Here is an 18,779-nt window from a genome sequence, read left to right as displayed (position 1 = left end):
CTTCTGGACCACCACTGGTAATGTCAGCGATGGCTGGGCTTGCAGCGTAGGATATCCAAAGCATAACACCAGCCTGGATGTGAAATGCTACTACAAGAGCCAGCTCCCATGTCTCCATCTGCAGTGCAGCACATCCACAGCCTGGACAAATGATCTATGAGAAGCTGGGATTTTATTATATTTTATTGCATTATTGTCTTTTCAAGTATGTTTGTCTCCAACAGTACCCGCCAACTTGCTGCCCCACTTGGGTGACAGGCACTGTGGGACACTTGGTCACCATCAGGGTGGCACTGTCAGCAACAGAGAGGGCTGCTGCAGGCTGCTCATGGGGGCATTGATCCCGTGAGCTCAGGGGAAGAGTCTAACTGTAGGGAAAAATGGGAAATAACCACTCAAAGGTGTTACGAGACCTCTGGAGCCACACGATCAAGTGAGCCAAACACCCTTCTTGTATCACAGACTTTCTTCATGCAGCCACCAAGTCTCAACTGTGATTTTTTTCCAGCTGTGCTGGTGGCATATGCCTGTGAGGGGATTTTGAACTGAAGGGTTTAGCTGTACCGGTGCAAAATCCCTACTGTAAACAAGGCTGATGTCTGTATCTGCCTTTCATTCTTGTAGCAGCCCTTTCCTCTCTCCCCCTTCTCCTCTCTATAATAAAGACATCCTGGCAAGCTTCCTGTTTTTCAAGAAGGCTCATAGCTGCCAGTTGCCCTGGCTTTGGCTTCATGTGTGCCTCTTCCTCTGCCCCTATTAATTCCCCTGTAAATCGGATCACGATGAAAGGGAAGCGGCAGTGTAATTTAATTGTCCTCCAAGCAGAGCGCAGTGGAGAGGGATGCTGGCAAGGAGAAGCTCTGCTCATGAGACGCCCTTTTTATCCCTGTATTTTCCTCTGGGGGAGCGGATGTGTCTCAGCATTAGCTTTCTCTCTCCAGGTCCCTTCTCGTAATGCCCAGGAGTGAATCGTGGAAGTTTGCTGTGCTGCAGCTTCTCCCCATCGGGAGAACAAGAAAATCAAGACATCCTCGCTCTGTACTGGATGTAGGAGTGGGGGATGGAGATTAATTAGGCAGTCGTTGAACAGAGCTCTGAAATATAACGTTCTCCCTCATTGTGGCTGTCAGGCAGCTCATAACTTGGCAGAGCACCATTGGATCCCGTCCTGTCTCCAGCGAGTGGGAGTTGGGGATGCAAGAGGGATGGGGAGCAGAGAGATCTGTGTCGGAAGTATTTCCAGCAGAGAGACAGGCTCCTTAGCACAGAGAGCAGGGGCAGCAGTTGCTGCAGCTGATGCAGGTTGTGAAATGACTCTGGAGCGTAGTTTAAAAGCACAGAGACTCAGACACACAAACCAATCACTTTGCGTAGGAAAGCACTGCGCACGAACAAAGCTCAAACACCTCTGCGTAACTGAGCTCTTTCCCCCAAGCAAACTCGTGGTAACACAGATTATGGCACAGCTTTTCCATTAGGGCTTGCTGGGATGCCTGTTTCCCTATGCTGGGTAGAAGCAGAGACAGCTGGACAGCTGCTCTGCTCCGACTGATGCACAGTGACATGTTTGCCATCTCATCTTTCCTTGAGCTTTTCCTTGAGGACAGCGTTGGCTCTTTTCTTCCTCTTAACTTCTTTGAATTCCACTAAAACTTCTACCTGTTTCTAAACTTTCAGGAAATAGTCTCTAACAATTGGGAAATTACATTAAAACGATGTTTTACTGAGGAGCTACTATCTGCTATGGTGGGAAAGCATAAGGAAGGTGTTGAGGTGTAGCTGAGGGACACTGGGATCGACTTTGATCTCAGGTGAATTTATTCTCAAAGACTCTGACACTAATGTGTGAGCTCATGTATGATGGAGAGATAGGCAACAGGGACTTCCTGCATGGAGGTGGAGGACCTTGCACAGCTTTCTTTGCCCAAATGGCTGGAACAAGATGGGGGAGGAGAGTGGAGCAGCCTTGAGCCTCTCTAAGTGAGGAGCTGAAACTCTAACTCTGACATGACTAGACTTGCCATCAAAAGGGGTCTGCTGTTAATTAATAGATAACCTGAATTTAAACAGTCACACATAAAATGTGCAGCACCACTGGGAACCTCTCACTAGCTCTTCAACTACTGCTGAACACTTGAAACCATCAGCTACAATTACAAGCACGAACATTTTCATGGTTTGGATTGTTCTGTGCTCTCTGCCCTGAAATTCCCAAGCTGGTTTTCAGTTCCTCTTCCCCATCAAGACCAAAAGGTCTTGCTGGTAAAATATCCTCTTTCCACACTTTAAAATCTCTGCAGTAGAAAATGTACGTGCTTCTGACTTTCCCTCCAGGTGTCTTGCTATTTAATTAATCCCAAGTCACATTTGAATATCTTACGAGACAGAGGCATAACACTCATCCACTCGCATAGGAAAAAGCATGAGGATAATTGCTTCTGTGCCTCTTAGTATGGGGAGAATGTCTGTCAGATGAAGAGTCACTTCCTTACAGATTTCTGATGAATTACTCTTTTCATTTAAATCCTATAAATTAGTTATGTAAGTTGATCTGCTCTTGAGAATTTTGCCCCCTGAATTATTGCTGGATCAAATACTTATTGGCAGACAGCATTCAGTCTACTGCAGGCTGCCTGGCTCTGCAACTGAAAGAGGGCAGGTTTAGATTGGGTTTTAGGAAGAAATTCGTCACTGTGAGGGTGGTGATGCACAGGCACAGGTTGCCCAGGGAAGCTGTGGATGCTCTATCTCTGGAAGTGTTCAAGGCCAGGTTGGATGGGGCTTTGAGCAGCCTGGTCTAGGGGAAGGTGTCCCTGCCCATGGCAGAGAGGTTGGAACAAGATGACCTAAAGCATTTTGTGAACATCAGGGTGACATGGGCTGGCCCTCACCTGCCTGGTTTAGGCTGTTCTTCAGACCAAAAGTGATAGGAAATGCTTTGCCAGAATGCAGCCATTCTGAAATCCTGCCAGAAGCAGATAGGAGCAAGAATGTACCTGATTTATGAAGTGATTTCATCTACTGTGGATGGTTCCCTGTGACGACTCAGTAGCTACGTGCTCATGGCCACCAGCTCCCCTGCTCCTTGCCAGACCTGGAGTAATTTTTCCTGGTTTGAAGTTGAATATTCATCCGCCAGGCAGCTCTAATGGTTAACACCAAATCTGTGTCTAAATCAGATGCCAAGTTCAAACACAAAGACAAGTCGATCACCAAGGACACAGCTGCTGAACAGGTAGAATAAGTAAGAGATGCAAACCAGAACAGTAGGGAAACACACTCAGACTTTGCCCCTTGAGATGTTTATAAACCAGACTATTTACAGTGAGATGTCAAACATAATTTGAAGATTAACAAATAGTCTTGCAATGAAACAAGCAGGAGAAAAAACAGCAGCTAAAAACATGTGTGAGGTGCCTCTGAGCCTGGTCACTCCAAGGATTGTTTAGAAAGGATTACGTAAGTCTGACAAACCTCTTCAGTTCCCATGTCATGAGGAACTGCAATACCAGAGAAACTAAAAATACAACCTGATTTCTGGTGCACATAAGACTAAATCCCATTGCTGCACCTCCACTTGACCTGCAGGATGTCCCAGTCTGTCACTGCTTCTGATGGGTTTTTCTTGTAAGTAACAAACCACACAGAAGTCCCTGCTGGGAAAAGTTAGATATTGACAACGGTCACCACAACCTTGAAAGCTTAATAAGTAACTCTTTCTGTATATCCGACACAAAGAGAACATCTTTGAGCAGACCAAATTGAAAATACCATGTCTCATCTCGCCTGTGCTCACAGCACTCTTCTCTAGCACTGTGTGAATGGCAAGTTCCAGGAAAAACACTCTTAAGCTGAAGGTGAGGCTGTAAGTACATGTGCCTGTGTTTGTATGTATACACATTTATCTATACACGCCATTAAAGTACTTGTACCAAAAAGAAATACATAACTTATCTCTAAGATGTTCTCCTCTGCACAAGAGGTGAGGTGTGGAATTCGGTGCCCTTAGATGAGGTTATCTCCTGTATTTATGTACAGCTAAGTTAACTCAAGGCTTACCTGGTTTTAAACTTAGTACGAAGCTGTCAGGCCTAATGCTCCAGCTTTGTGCCTGTGACTTAATAGCACTGGAATCTATATGTCATCTTGAGTCTAGGAGATTTCACTGGGATTTGATGATAAGGTACATGGGGTTTCTGGTACTTGCTGGTGGAAGGGGTAAATCTATTCTGCATAGAAATATGCACATTTTAATTTCTTGTCCTCATTGCTTGATGAACAAGCAACCTTGGAAAGCGGTCCGAGCATTTCTGTTTGGTGCCACTCACTACCTGCAAAGTCTGAGGTTGGAGGTGAGGAGCAGGAGTCTGCTCTTGGCACTGTAGCACAGACTCACAGCCTGGGTACTAGAGCAGCAGCAGGAAGCAAGTGTGTCCAATTTCTTTACAAGATGTGATTTCCATGCTTATCAGATAGTGGAAACTGGAATAGATAGAATTAATGATCTCTTGGGACCATTACAGACAGTGTCAGTGGTAGTTCTTAGGCAGAACGGCCATACTTTCCCACTAAGGAAGCCAACAAGCATGCAAAGAAGGGAAATCCTGCTGCTATTCCCCACTTTCTCCAGCCATCTACATCAAATGCTCACAAATGAATGAAGGATGAGATTGAAAGCAAAGGTGAGAAGAAAAGTTCAGCTCTCCCATTGGACAGAGGATGCTCCAGAAAAATCACTGCTGAGGCTGGTGCCACTCCTGGAAGACTGAACAATATTCAGAGTCATTTTAAAGGGACCCAGAAATCTGACAATTAACTAGAGAGGAGCAAGATGCAGAGCAGGACCCTGTAATAGCTGGATATGCCTGTTTCTGGGAATATGTGCTGCTGTCCTCCAAGTTACATCATCCTCAAAGGGATATATTAACACTATAGGATGCCAAACCCCACAAGGCTACTGTCACTTTAGTGTCTTGTTTCCCTGATTCCCCATTTTCAGCCTCCAAACACAGGACAGTTTAGGGGAGTGGTACATGCTGAGGTCACCCCTTTTCCTTGCTGAGGAGTAGTGATGGAGTTGGGAGGACCCAGACCTGGGAGCCCAGCAGCACTGCCAGGTCCTAGAATTATACAGGGGGAAGATAGGGAATGGTCCCCTTAGGAGGAGAGACTACATAGATTAAGATTGTTGCCTAGAAAAAATAGATAAAGACTCCAGAGGAAACATTATTCACTTTCTTATGTGATTTCACTGGATGTCTCTTGAGTTATTGGGCAGCATCTTTGCAACCATCAGGAAGGGCTTCTTCCACAAGACGCTCCATGCACAGTAGAACTAATCACTGTGGGATATTGTGAGGGTAGAAACCATGAATGTGTTCAAAGTCACTTGAAAAAAAATCAGCAGATGGAGTTTGTTGATAGAAGGGAGGAAACTTCTGATAAAGCAGCTGGCTATTTAGGAATGTCTTCTTCCCTGTGGCCCTGGTTTTTCCCTCCCTCCTAAGCTTGTACCACTGATTAGACTGGCAGCTGGCCCCAGTGGTTTCTTGCTCTCACACAATACTTTTTAAAGATTTAAGTTTAAAATGAGGAGATCCGAGGTTCTGTCCTTTCCAGTTTTATCTTTTTGGGAGCTAGTCAGATCCTTGGTGAGGTAGCTTTGAGCACTAGACTGCTCCTGGGACTGTGGATCATGACCTACAACAAGGTCTGGTTTTCTCTGCCAGTTGCAGAGACTTTTTAACTCTGACATCACTGTACCCCTCTCCTCAAGGACCAAGATGTGTATCTCAACCTACAAACTCCAGCCCTGATTCTGGAAGGACTCACTACTGAGATGACAGCTACCTATTAAACATCCAGTTTTCATAGTAGAAAAGGAACCATAAAAAAAATGAAAATTTTAATTAATGCTACTGATGGCTTATGGAAGAAAAGCAGTAAGAAACACCTTTGGTGTGCGACTGATACTAAAGTAATCTTAAAATTACTTTTCCTCCTTTGAAAGTAAAAAATAATTAACTCTGAAGTGCTGGCAATATAATACCAGCTCTGAGAGGTAGTGCATATATTTAGTACTTTAGTTGTCCGGTTCTGAGGGATGCCAGGAGACAAGGTTTATAAAAAGAATATTATCTCTACATCAAAGAGGTATTATTTTTCATTTTAAAGGAGTTCACAGTCACAGAACACTCAAGCTCTTCATAAGCAATTATTAGCAGCAAGGATGGCAACTGAGCAAAACAAATCTTTGGAAATGGGCACTTTTATTTCTCTAGATGTTTAGGAAAAAATGCTGGGGAGTTGCATATGCTGAGGTGATTCCCAAATTCTGGTCCTGGTGTCAAAGGCTCCTGGTGGGAATATTGAGGCAATGGGAGTATTTTCCCTGATGAAAAGATATTAAAAGCATAATCTCACTGTGCTTTGGTTATGTTTTGTCAGTCGCCTCCAGCCTTCAAGGCTCAGTATAGTCCAAGATAAAACTTCTTAGACTTCATTGCCTTGAGGAGACTCACTGGATCTCTTGTACAATTGATTATTCCAAGCCAGGTGAAAATGAAGTTTAACTGTGTGACTACCCAGCAGAGCATGCTGCATACCATGCTGCACACCATCCTGCATACTGTGCTGTACACCATCCCAGAGCAAAGACGTGGTGAGATGCCTAGATCTGCTCAATAGGATGGGATGAAAACAGTTTTCAACCCCATCTCTGTGGTGGCAAAGCCACATCTTCCCAAATCACTGTGAACACAAATGGGGCTGGGCTCGACAAACAGAAGTCACACGGGGGAAGGAAAAGCACAGCTCAATAAATGCCGTTCACAAAATCACAAACTAATTGAAGTCAGGAAGATGCTTCAGAGGCTATCCAACCCAAACCCCCACTAAAAGCAGGCCCAATTAAAGCAGGTTATTCAGGGCTTTGTCCAGCAGAATTCTGAATAACTCCAAGAAGTGAGATTTGATAACTTCTCTGGGCACCATCTCAATCTTTGATGACCCTTATGATAAAGAAGCTTTTCCCATACTATATCTGAATTGCTCACCTCCCACCTTACACCTGTAGTCTCTGCTACAGTACCTCTCTGAGAAAAGTCTGGCTCCATCTCTGCTGTGCCTTCTAATTGCAGACAGCAATAAGATCTCCCCATACCTTCTCCTGTTACATCTGAACAAACCCAGTTCTCTCAGCTTCTCCCTGTATGCCGCATACTGCTGTTCCCTAACTATATTGGTGACCTGCTGCTGAACATCTTTCCTCACTGGGTAACCCAAAATGGAGGAGATACTCCAGATATGTTGTTAGGATGGGTCAAACAAACTGATTCTGCAATTGGAAATTCCAAACCTAGTGTTAGCAATATGCCCCCACTCTTGGGATAAGAAGTTTCCGTCTCTCTTGCTGGCCATACATGCCCATAACCAGACTGGAGATTTTGCACAGAGTATGGCAGGAATTCTGTAAGAAAAAAATAGAGTTTTGACAGATAATTAGAAATAAAAATAGGTGTAGGCATCAGATCAGCCACAAGTCCAAACTGTCACAGGTCCAGGCTCTGAATATCTGTAGAAACACAAGTGTTTTGCTCACCACAGCAAAGGCGGCAGCTGGGCGTGCAGTTTGGATGCATCCTGACATGAGCAGTTGTACCAATGTGGGAGCACAGCCCGCTCCCATTCTGTGGGATGACCACAGAGGCAGCAGATCACTGGGTGAGAGGAGACGCAGCTATGGGACTGAGCAACTGCACTTGATGCAAAAGGGGGTTGTCGAGGTAAAGCTACTGCAGCAATAACATCAAATAAGAGCTGCAAGACTATAGATGCACGACCTTTGATGCTCCACAGCTCTTGTAGGTGGAAGAGAAAGACATGGGGATGGATGCCAAGAGCCCCTGGGGATCCTTTTTCTCCAGGCTGGTCTTTTCCTTGGCAATGATGAAAGTTCAGCAGATCCCTTCTCTAATGCAAAGTGGGTGGGCTGGCAGGGGAGGGAGTGATGAGCCGGTGTGGTGGGTTTTAAGAAGCGTTGGCTGAGCACATCAGCTTGGACGAAGAAAGAAGTGCTGAAGGAAAAGTGAGGGAGCACAGAGCCCTCCCACCCAGCCCACCATGCTACCCTGCTGCTGCTGTTGGCAGGCAGTGAGATTATGTCTTTGTGTGGTTGAAACAGCTTGGTAAATATTGTTAAATAGCTTAAAATTCTCAAGGTGAATTGGAACAAAGTACAGGCTTTCAGTACTTTTATTATTTATATTTTCAACTGATGCTTCTTTTCCCCTCTATTAATCAGTCTGTGACTTGTGGTGTACTTCTGTGATAAATCACTCACCTTAATTATTGTGCCATTTAGAAATAAGCAAGGGGCTGGCAGCGAGAGAAGGTTTTGCTATATTATGCACATATATACGTATCCGATTTTATTCTAATGGACCATTCCAGGCACGTGAAAGATCCAAGATACCAAGAGGCAGACACCAACGTAGAAAATGTGTTTTAACAGCAAAACCTGTTGTTAAAGCCAAGTTTCCATGTCTCAAAGACTGAATTATCAGAAGCAATTCCCATCCCATTGCTCATGACATGTGGATGTAGGATGCTTCTCTTCGTAGCCATCTCTCATCCTCCCATATTCACTCACTCAGAGTTATAGCTCTGCCATTTTACCATGTCAGAAATCCTCCTGAGAAGCTATTTGCAATGCATATCAGTGTTTTTTAATTTAACGTTTGTTTTCAGGAGCAAATAGGCAATTGCCTCAAAAGGGGAGAATGAATGAACCTCACAAAACTCACGCTGGCCTCACATAACTCATTAACATTAGAAGACTCCCCGCATGGTGCTGCCAGGGTTGTTAAAACGTCACCTGTTATTTATGCTACTGCAGCCAAACATTTCATTTATGACTGTAAATGAGCAGCAAGCTTGATGAACAAATGGAGACACTGAGTCCCCCGTGCCTGTCACTGCCCTTGGGCACTGCACTGCTCGCTGCAACCCAGCACAGGGACACCCAGGATCTCTCACACTACTGCCGCAGTCTCATGTCTCATAAAGCTCATTGGTAATTGAAAAGTGCTTACTTCTCTTTAACTCAAGCACTTAGTGCTGCCTGGGTGGTTTTCCTAGGGAGAAACAGCCAACAACCCCACTGGTAATGAAGAACTGAAGTTCAAACTTAAAGCAGCAATTCGCTCCAGGTCATGCATGGAAAATGCCTCTGCCTGTCTGGAGCTGTTGTGTTTCTTCAGTGCACAGGGTTTTTTTCCTGACACTCCTGAAGCTAAGCTGCCAACAGGATATAAACCAAAAGGGATTCACTTAGATACCTAAGTGAAACACTCCATTGGGGTGCCCAGGCTTCCTTGCCCTGCAAGTCATGTACCAGCTCCCCCGGACAGTGAGAAGTCCCGTGCTGCCCTGCACTGAACTGCTGAGAACATCTCTGGGTGCTGTTCCCTGGTAAGAAATGACCCATCTGTGTACCCTGCCTCATCTCTGGCACTTCCAGGCTGGAAGATGGCTGTTGAGTCCCCAGCTCCTCAGGACTGTCGGACCTGGTAGCCCAACATGGTAACTGAAGCTTGGCTGAATGGTGAAGTCCCAACAAAGGAGCTGTACGCTACAGGTTTGGAGTCAGCATTATTGAAACAATCTTACACTTGCTGGGGATGATATATATTTTTTCTTTTAAAATATGTAAAACCAAATCACTTGGAGAGGCAGAAACTGTTGATTCTTTGTGGAAGTGCAAACTCCACTGTGTGCAGACAGACCACTTCTGAGCCTGCAACAGTCTATTTGGTGCTTTGCAAGGACAATTTCCAGAGGTCAGCTACAGGCAAATAATTGTTACAAGGGAAAATTTTGGCATAAAAATAATAACACTGTGTTTGAAAAAACATCATTATATTCCTCCCAAAATTCACAACCTGTTGTTCTATGAGAGGCTTTCTGGTCTCAAATCCATCTTAGTAAAGACAAAAAGTGAAAGTGACAAGCAATAATGATTATTTCAAGCCTTATTGTATGTAACAAATGAGAATAACAGAGAGTCTGGTGGCTGTGCAAACAAGTCAGCAGCTAGGAAAGAGACAGCTGATGGAAGAAGATAAAACATTAATGAAAAAATCCTGGGTTTAAAGATTAAGGGCAAGAAGGCATTATTTAAGTACACTAAGACCTAACAAAATCCTTGCAATCATACAGAAGAATAGGATTCAAAGGGACCTCTTCGATCATCAAATCCTCATGCTATCTGTAGTGCCATACCAATCAATCAGTCCTCTTCATGGAAAAAGTGATATTAATCCTAAAGTAGTTCTTTTTGTCCCCAGATCCCAGGAGATGGAGGAAAGTGTAGAAACCATTTTAGAACCTGATATTTTGTTTGGTTGTAACCTTTTTGTGATTTTATACTTAAATTGGTTTGTCAGCATTTCACATCCATTCTCTCTTGACAAAAATGCCACTCATCAAGTTCAGTAATGTCTTTTCCCTTTGTTAGTCCCTATAGCTCAAATGTTAAGGGTGGCAGAGTTGTCAATTGTAGTAACACAAAAAGAAAAAATATTCATTGAATATTTATGGTTTTTATTTGGAAAGAAATGGGACATGCTTATTTCACAGCAAGGAAGAAATACTTTCTATCTCAGCAGCAGCAGTGGAGGATGTCAAATAGCAACAATTACAGCAACATACACTAGCAGTACCAGAACATTTGTGACCAAGAATATTAAAAGACCTGTCTGAGGAGCTTCCTGAAACACTGACAGTGATTTGTAAAACATATTGAAAGATAAGAGAAGCTACATAGAACCAGAAAAGTGACTGTTGGTTAAAAAACGTGAACCAGGGTTGTTCCCAGAAGTGGTTACGTACTGAGCACCACTCCTCTGCATATAGAGAAGACTTGGTTGTAAGTCTCTCTAGTCTCCCCTGCAGGCAGACTGAGCACCTCTGCAGCTGGTACAGCATGCCTAGCACCATGCTGATCACATGCTAGTCAGCAGCTTGCCAGTCCCTTCAAATTCTGAGTCCATACTTAAAAAAGGTGATCCAGTGGCCTGGTTTTCCCAAGCCCAATTAGTCTGACACTAGTCCCAGGAATAATTATTGCTAAGTACATATGGGAAGTGAATAAAGCATTAATGAACGGGAGCATAGTCAATGTCAGCAAATGCTAAAACCTATTTTCTTAAAAGCAGTCAATGAAAGCTCTTATAAAAATGAGATTTCTTATTTATCTGATTAAAGTTATTTTTATAGATCTCTGAAAATAAGAGATGTCTATTGACAGTTGCATGTGTCCTCATTTAAAAACAAAAAAAAAAGGCAATAAAAAAATCAGTGTAGCCAGTACTACAATGGTGAGATTAAAGATTGACTCACAGATTCCAAGTAGTTGTCAAGAGAAAGAGCTCTGTCAGTAGTTTTCATGACAGCCTCAAGTTCAGTACAGAGAAGATCAAGAACTGACTTTGGTTGTGATCTATAAATACACACAAGGGCAACAATTTCTGCCAGTAGGTAGCTCTGTCATCTAGCTAAGCTAGATTTGTAAAATAGTGTAGCTAAGACCAATGCTATACAAGTTCCAGATAGGAAGAAGAAATTACTTAGAACAGGGAGCAGCTGACTATTAGACCAGCTCATTAGGCAAGTAGTGGCTTTATACCTGTTTGAAACCTTGGACTGCTATTTGGGCAGAAAAACTCTGTGCAGGCAGCCCCCGTGAGTGCTGGTTGCCAGCACTAGGCAGCAAGTCCAACTCAGGGCAAGTCCGTGTGCCTTGCCATTTCAGATGGAGGCGTGGGTGTGTTTCCATCTTAAGTACTTTAGTTTAGTTCCACAGAGCACAGCGGTAGTGTCAGCTCACACCATAGGACATGCATGGTTACAAGCTCCCCAGCTGGAGAACCCTTCCGTTCCCAGAGGAGTGCAGAGCACCCCCCAGCAAGAGCATCACACCCCGAATCAGTGTCTCAGAGAGTGCCCATCACTGCATCTAGGCTTTGCCTCTATCTTTTTCTTAGTGGTGTGTAGGGCAGCAACTGAACCCAGAGCAGATATAACATCACACATCCGTGATACCTCTTGCAACAGCAATCATCTGATTGTTGCCTGCGTGCACTGTTTCCAAACAGCTGCCTGGGCTGTTTTCAAGTGGCTGCTTGCAAACACTGCAGACAGACACTCAAATTTCACTATTCCCTGTTACATGGGAATCACTCAGCTATATATTTTAGGTCATATCACATTACTTCTGGCACTGCAATGTCTGTGAATTTACCTTGGGAAGGGAGGACACTCCATAACCACCTCCCTAAGCATCTGATCTCAGCAAAAGACTAATACTGGGGCAACCTAAATAGCACAAAATGATGGGTCAAGGATTAATTAACTATGACAGACTTGGTTGACTAGCAATGCCCACAGGACTCCCAAATGAGAACAAATGGTTTCCTTGTAGGAATATCATCTTTGCCCTGACAAAGACATCAATGCCACCTGGGATCTCCCTGAGCCACATGGTTGTTGCTCAGTGGATAAACAGATCTCTGCTTTTAAAACAAAAAGATAACAAAAGACAAATTTGAGGTAGTTACCGTAATGGTATCTCAGGTGCTTTTCCACAGGCAAGACGTGAAGGAGCATCAGAGCAGACCTGTGCAGTGAAACAGTTGGTGTTTGGGGTGGGGAGACTGGTTCAGACTAGATGGAGTTTAGATCCATGGATTGAATCAGCATTAGCAGCTGGAGTATATTAGGAGTGTTTCTGGGTCAAGTCTGGCTTCCAATTCACATGAAAGGAATTTGCTTGTATATTCCAAGGTTGCTCTGCTCTGAAAGCCAAAGCAGGAGATGAGGGCCAACCAGGAAAGTCTCATCAAAAGCACTTATGTAATCCAAACTAAAATGCTGATGCTGAGACACCTGCAGATGCTCACATTGGAGATGGATATTGGCACATCTTTTACTTATGAAGAAGCTGCTTAACAGGGAAAGCTTTTTTTCCTTGAAGTCATCACAATCAGTCATCTGACCTAATAAGGGATGACTCTCACATCTGTTATTGAAGTAATGGGGCTCCTGTTTCTAAGGTCACCATGGCTGATAATGACACAGGAAGGACAATTTTGATTATTCTCTTTTTTTCCCTTGCTTAAGTGGGTACCTAGAACAAAATGCATATATGTAGCATATATGACATCTTCATGTGTCATTGGAAGAAAATATAAATGCCATGAGTACATTCTTTGTTGTATAGCTGACCCTCTCCAAAAATGCTGAATCTCAGCGTACACAGAGGTGACTGCTTTTAATGCAAAATCGGTGTTGAGCAAACTCTTCAGAATCTGATCCAAAGCCTGAGGAATTCTACAGAAACTTCTTTTGTCTATGACACGGCTCTGAACAGGCTCACAGAGCTGTTACCCACAATGTGAAGCAGACTGGCTTAGATGTGATAGTAGGTTTTTCTAAAATGTCCAAAAAACAAAGGCATTCAGAGAGAGAGACAGACAGCATGCAGGAGAGATCTACCTACCTGACCTACATATTTCAGCGAAACAAATCAAAACATCTGTCAAGACATGCGAGGTTGAGTCTACAAAGTTCTAAGCATTCTTTGAAGTGATGAAGCTCTTACCTCTCATTGACCTCTTTGAGAACCAAGAAGAGCAAGTGTCAAACCTCAAGGTTTATTAAGGCAGAAAATATTTTTCTTCTACACTTTTTCCTCTAGATATCAATGGTTTTGTTGTGCTTTCCTCTATTCTGGTTTTCTAAGCAGTGTGTTGCAAGGGGAAGGTGAATGACTGAAGCATGCATGTCCAGATATTTTTGGTTGGCTTATGACATGTAATGGCAGGAGTTTGTATTTATCTTCAGAGTTTCATTTCAATTCTTGTTCTTTATCTGTCCATCTCTTCTAACATTCACAAAATAAATGACATTGTCATAGCCATTGATATATTAGGTAAGTGATGGTTACTGACGATCAAAGGATGCCACACTTCTCTTCACATGTATGAAAAGATATTTTAATTAAGATATTTAATTAAGAAGCAGCACTGAAAAATCTACACCCCAATTAAGGCACAAACAATGTGGCTTGCACAGTGTAGGGAAATGGTTACAAGTCCCCTCTGCAGAGATTGCTTTAGAAGTGGCAGCACTGGGCACTGTAACAGTAAAAGAGGGAGAAAACATCACAAATATGAATGGGTTGGGAATAAGTGATAGCATCACCACTCGTCTGTCTGAGTTTGTATGTGGCTGGAGGGGTGGCAGTAGTAAAAACCTCCTAGATTTTTGCTGCCTGTGAGCATGGATTGCTACTAACCATCTGTAGGCATGCCAGGTAGCATGACTGTGTCCCCTTCCTGTAGCTGGCTCCTCACATGCTGTGGGGTACAAAGCAATGGTCCCTCTTCTCACTATAAGGTTTTTTCCTTCCCTATCATCAGCTAGTACCTTTGTGGGCCTTCTTGTCCAGTGGGTCAGTCACAAGTGAGCATCTGCCCCTCCATCTTTTTCTAATATCAGCTAAAAATATCACTGGTTTTCCTTTTCTGCAGCCTCTTAACACCCTTTATTTGTATGCTACTATTTATTATTTAAAGCAGTGCCTATATTATTTAACTCACTGAGCCTTTTTGGGATACAGTTTCCATGAAAGAGGCTGTGCAGCATCACTCTACTGAACTATGAATTAACAACACCAAGGGTGCCTCCCTTCTCTGTCGGAACAAATACCACCCATAGTTATTCTCAAGCATTTTTGCAGTCCATAAATATGCACATGCATGCATAACATGCATACATTTGTGTCTGTGTGTATATTTTCGTGTATCTATGGTATGTGTCAGGAGGATGTAATAAGCTGCCAGATACTCTGTAAAGCTTTTGATCAGCTGCAGCTTTCTGCACCCTGTGCTGTTCATCCTGCATCCTTGGCTACTCTACCACCACACCAGACTGTTTTCCAAAGAGCTTTTGTCTGTGATGCTGCATCTCAGATCCCAGCCAGGGCTTTTCTCCTCCCCACATCCAAACTGACCACTTTCTCCTGCAGACTAAGCTACAGGTTTGTGGTAGCAAACGTGCCCAAAGGATGAAACAAACTGGCTAAACAGTTCATGAACACCAATTCTCTTCTTCAGGCGCAAAACCATTTGGTTTAAATTATATTTTTTTTACATATAAAAATACCAACATTTCTAATTTTGGGTAAGACTGACTCTGTTATTTCTACATGCCTAGTATTCTTTCTGCTGATCCACCACAGGACACATTCCAGCTGAATTTTCAGTTTCAGGGATCACGGGCTGTTGTGTGAGTTATTTAGTTTTTGCCTGTGATTTGCTAGTCTTTCTCTGACTTCTCCCCACACAACTCCTCTTCCTCTCATTCAGCCATAGGTTCGCAGCGCCTTGGGCTATGTGTGCTCTGTGGATCTGTTTTAGTTCCCTGTCAATTATTCCTCCCTGTTTACAGTAACAGCTCATATCACATTTTATTACTGTAGCTCATGTGCCTTTCACATCATTGCTTTTGAAACACTGAATTTATTCTGAAATGTGTCTGGTTTCTAGTCTAGCTTCTCACTGTTTCCTAATCCTAGGGGGATTTTGTTGTTGGTTTTGCATCTTTTTTGCTGGCTGCGGCTGTGTCTGCATTTCAGGATTATTGCTCAAGTTTCTGTGAGAAACATGGAAATGTTTTTCCTTCTCTTCTCTGACTTCCAAGCCTTTTAGCTACTTCTGTCCCCACCTGCTCTCCCTTCTGAGCCTCAAGCACTGTGCTCCCTTGCCGGCCATTGTGTCGAACACAAAGATGAAATGACTGGGGCGTGTGAAAGCACTTGCCTACGCTTCAATATTATCTTCTCCTGCAGGATATCACAGTTAACCCTGGATCTCCACTTTCCTTTACAATCACCTTATTTTCATTTTGAGAGAACTCAGAGCTCGCAGCAGCATGGGATTAGTGTCTCAGCTGCTGCTGTGTGGAGGCAGAGAGCCAGCTTCCTCTCCCACCGCATCACCCAAGTGTCTCACTCTTGACCACCTGTATGACCACCTGTATCCCTGCATGACTAAGGGCAGCTCAGAGCTGTTCATCCCTCTTACCATTCCTCCACATCAGTATCTCCATCTGTCAGGACCTGATTACACCTGTGAAGCTGAATTTTCCAGAGAGCAAACAGGATCATTTTAGAGGAGCTCCTGCTACCCCCTTCCCAGAAAGAGGGAAGCTCATAATTCTGTTACGCACTTTTTAAAAACCCACTGTAGCTGATCTGGGGTGGAGAATGGGAGCAATGTACTCTGTTTATAATGTGAACAGCATTTAAGACTTCCCCAGATGCTTATACTTTTCCAGCTCCAAATGATAAAAAAGCATGCGTCAGGTCTCTAAACACAAGATTGTCTTTAAAATTCATTACATTTAAGAATATGAACTTTGAATGTTTATTCACTCTTCCCATTCTGGGCCTGGAAGTTTATTTGATAGAACCTGCCTTTTTCTTTGAGAAAGGAAGCTTTTACCTCAGATGCTGGAGCATGGGCTGCACAAAGCATGGGCTGCCCTATTCCAGGGTTTAGGGTTTTGGGAAAAGGAGGGAGAAAAAAAGGTAGGCCTGGATGGAAGAAGCAGGAGAAACCGCTGGAGAGACCGATGCTCAGAAGAGACGATGGCTACTTCTGCCTCCGAGACTTGCCATTCTCCACCAATTCCAAAGTCTCGGGCTCTTCTTTCATCAGCACCATGTAACTTGTCTTTCCATGGCTTAGGCAAAGCACGCTGAAAAAAATATTATGACTTTGCTACCACTAAGAGTCTATTGTCCTTGGTGACACGGTCTTCCCTACTTCTAGAGTCCCCTCCATCTTATCTGCTGGCAGAAGTCTCTCTGGAAAAGGATTTTAAGGTGATCAGGTCACAAGGTGCATCCATTAGATGGGGGAGACTGCCAGGCCCACCTTTGTTTCCTGTGAGTGGCAAAAACAACTAGGAGAAATTTGGGGAGCACCCAAAATGTGTATCTAACTCTTGCAAGACAAGAGAACATCCCAGGAAAGTGGGGGTTCCTTTGAGTGGGACCACAAGCCGGAAGACTGAGAAAGAAAGATGTTTCAAAATCTCAGTCAGTACAGGAAAGACATGCAGATTATTTTGGTTTATTGTGGTTGTATGAAGACTGAAACACTTAACTATTTTCTACCAAATAGCATAATACCTTTAGAAAGCCTTTCCTAATATCAGGTAGGAAGCAATAAGCCAAAATCACAAAACAAATCTATGAAGCTACGATTTCAATATGAAGACACAGAAAACTTAAATATAGGCTACTACTCATTGTAGCGCCAGTAAATGTAAACTGGGTAACCAGCTGAATAATCACAGCTGCTGCTGATTACTTATGAGCATTCCTGAAAGCAAAATATGACCCTGAATGTTATCTGCTGGGAAAGAGTACAAACTAACTTTTCATTCCATGAAAAGAGATAAGGGTAATAGGGGGCAGGGAACTAGAACACAAAGAACACTACATCAATAGCTAACAAACAGGTAAGGAATTAATAAAGTAGTTGTTGTGTATTTGCTACAGCAAAATAAGGTGATAAATAGCAGACAACTGGGGCTTATAATGCATCTGGCAAACCAACTTAATTGCATTCTTTGACAGGATAACAAGCCTAGTGGACAAAAAAATACTCCACAGTAGCTATTGGTATAGTTCCCTGAGATGACCTTATATGTGGATCACCAAAATCTGAACGGTGCTTCTCAAACTCCACCTCTTCCAGTGTGTGCCAAATGCAGGGAAGTGTGTCACACTGTGCAGTGTTTTGCAGCCAACACACAGTCACTTTAAACTACATGGCTGTTTTAAACATGTTTTCTCAACCTCCAAATCCACGAAAGCCATCAAATGAAAAGTAAATTACACCAAATCCCTTTAGATAGAAAGGATCTGAATCTTAAACTTCAATATTCTAGAGGGGCTCAAAAACACAGCTATGCGGATGTTTTGCTATCAAAGCAAGATATTGAGGCAATAAACATAATCTTGGTTTATTTTGCCATCAGGTGGTAGTCAGCAGTTTACTGGAGGTGGAAAAATTGTTGGAGCTGTGAACAAACACCCTCTTCCAAATTCATCAGGAAGGCTATTGCTCAAAGGGACATACTTCCCTCCTCCTTGACACCCACTCTGCTGCCTGATTTCCCATGCTGGAAGGTGGCATTGTTCACGCACTTGTTTCAGCCAGCGTGGGAGATCTTTCCCTGGCTGTCTCTATAATACACTTCCAGGCAACTAGCAAGGGCACTAGGAGGGGTGTAGAATGGTGTAAATCTATCTAGTGCCATTACATGTCAGATGCTCTCTGAAGAGGAGATCCATTTGGAACACCAGCCATGGTAAGTACATTGGCATTACTACAGTGTATTTTAGAGGTGTTTGTTCCCTGTGTCCTGGTTTTGGGTCTATAAATACCAGGGGTTCCAGTGGTTAAAAATTGTATAGCTAGCACAAGGACTTTGTTAGTATCACTGCTAGGAGCTTAAAACATGAGCCAGGTGTGGCATGGATGACATGGGTCAGATCTGCTAACACAGAGGTATTTGAAGATACATGAACCTCAGTGTGGTTTTGCTACTGGAGGAGGACAAAAATCCTTCTTCTCAGGAGAGGTCACACAAGAACACGGTTTGGTCCATTTCTCCTGAGAAAGTCTGGAGCAAGTATTTGACTT

General features: G+C 43.4%; 1 protein-coding gene across 2 annotated transcripts in view; it reads left to right on the top strand.

Annotated features, from left to right (window-relative positions):
* Window positions 1-18,221, top strand: part of GTF2E1 (general transcription factor IIE subunit 1) — a 75,403-nt gene extending 57,182 nt beyond the window's left edge. Inside the window, exon 7 of one of the 2 annotated variants that reach the window (XR_004355255.1) lies at window positions 18,112-18,221. The gene's annotated coding sequence lies outside the window, so the exon portion shown is untranslated. The remainder of the gene's footprint in view (window positions 1-18,111) is intronic. The other variant, XR_004355256.1, reaches the window with a different exon arrangement.
* The last annotated feature ends 558 nt before the right edge of the window (window positions 18,222-18,779 follow it).

Source organism: Chiroxiphia lanceolata, chromosome 2, assembly GCF_009829145.1.
Source record: "Chiroxiphia lanceolata isolate bChiLan1 chromosome 2, bChiLan1.pri, whole genome shotgun sequence".
Classification (NCBI taxonomy): Eukaryota; Metazoa; Chordata; class Aves; order Passeriformes; family Pipridae; genus Chiroxiphia; species Chiroxiphia lanceolata.
The sequence above is the reverse complement of the archived record's forward strand: the minus strand, read 5'-3'. Positions and strand labels throughout refer to the sequence as shown.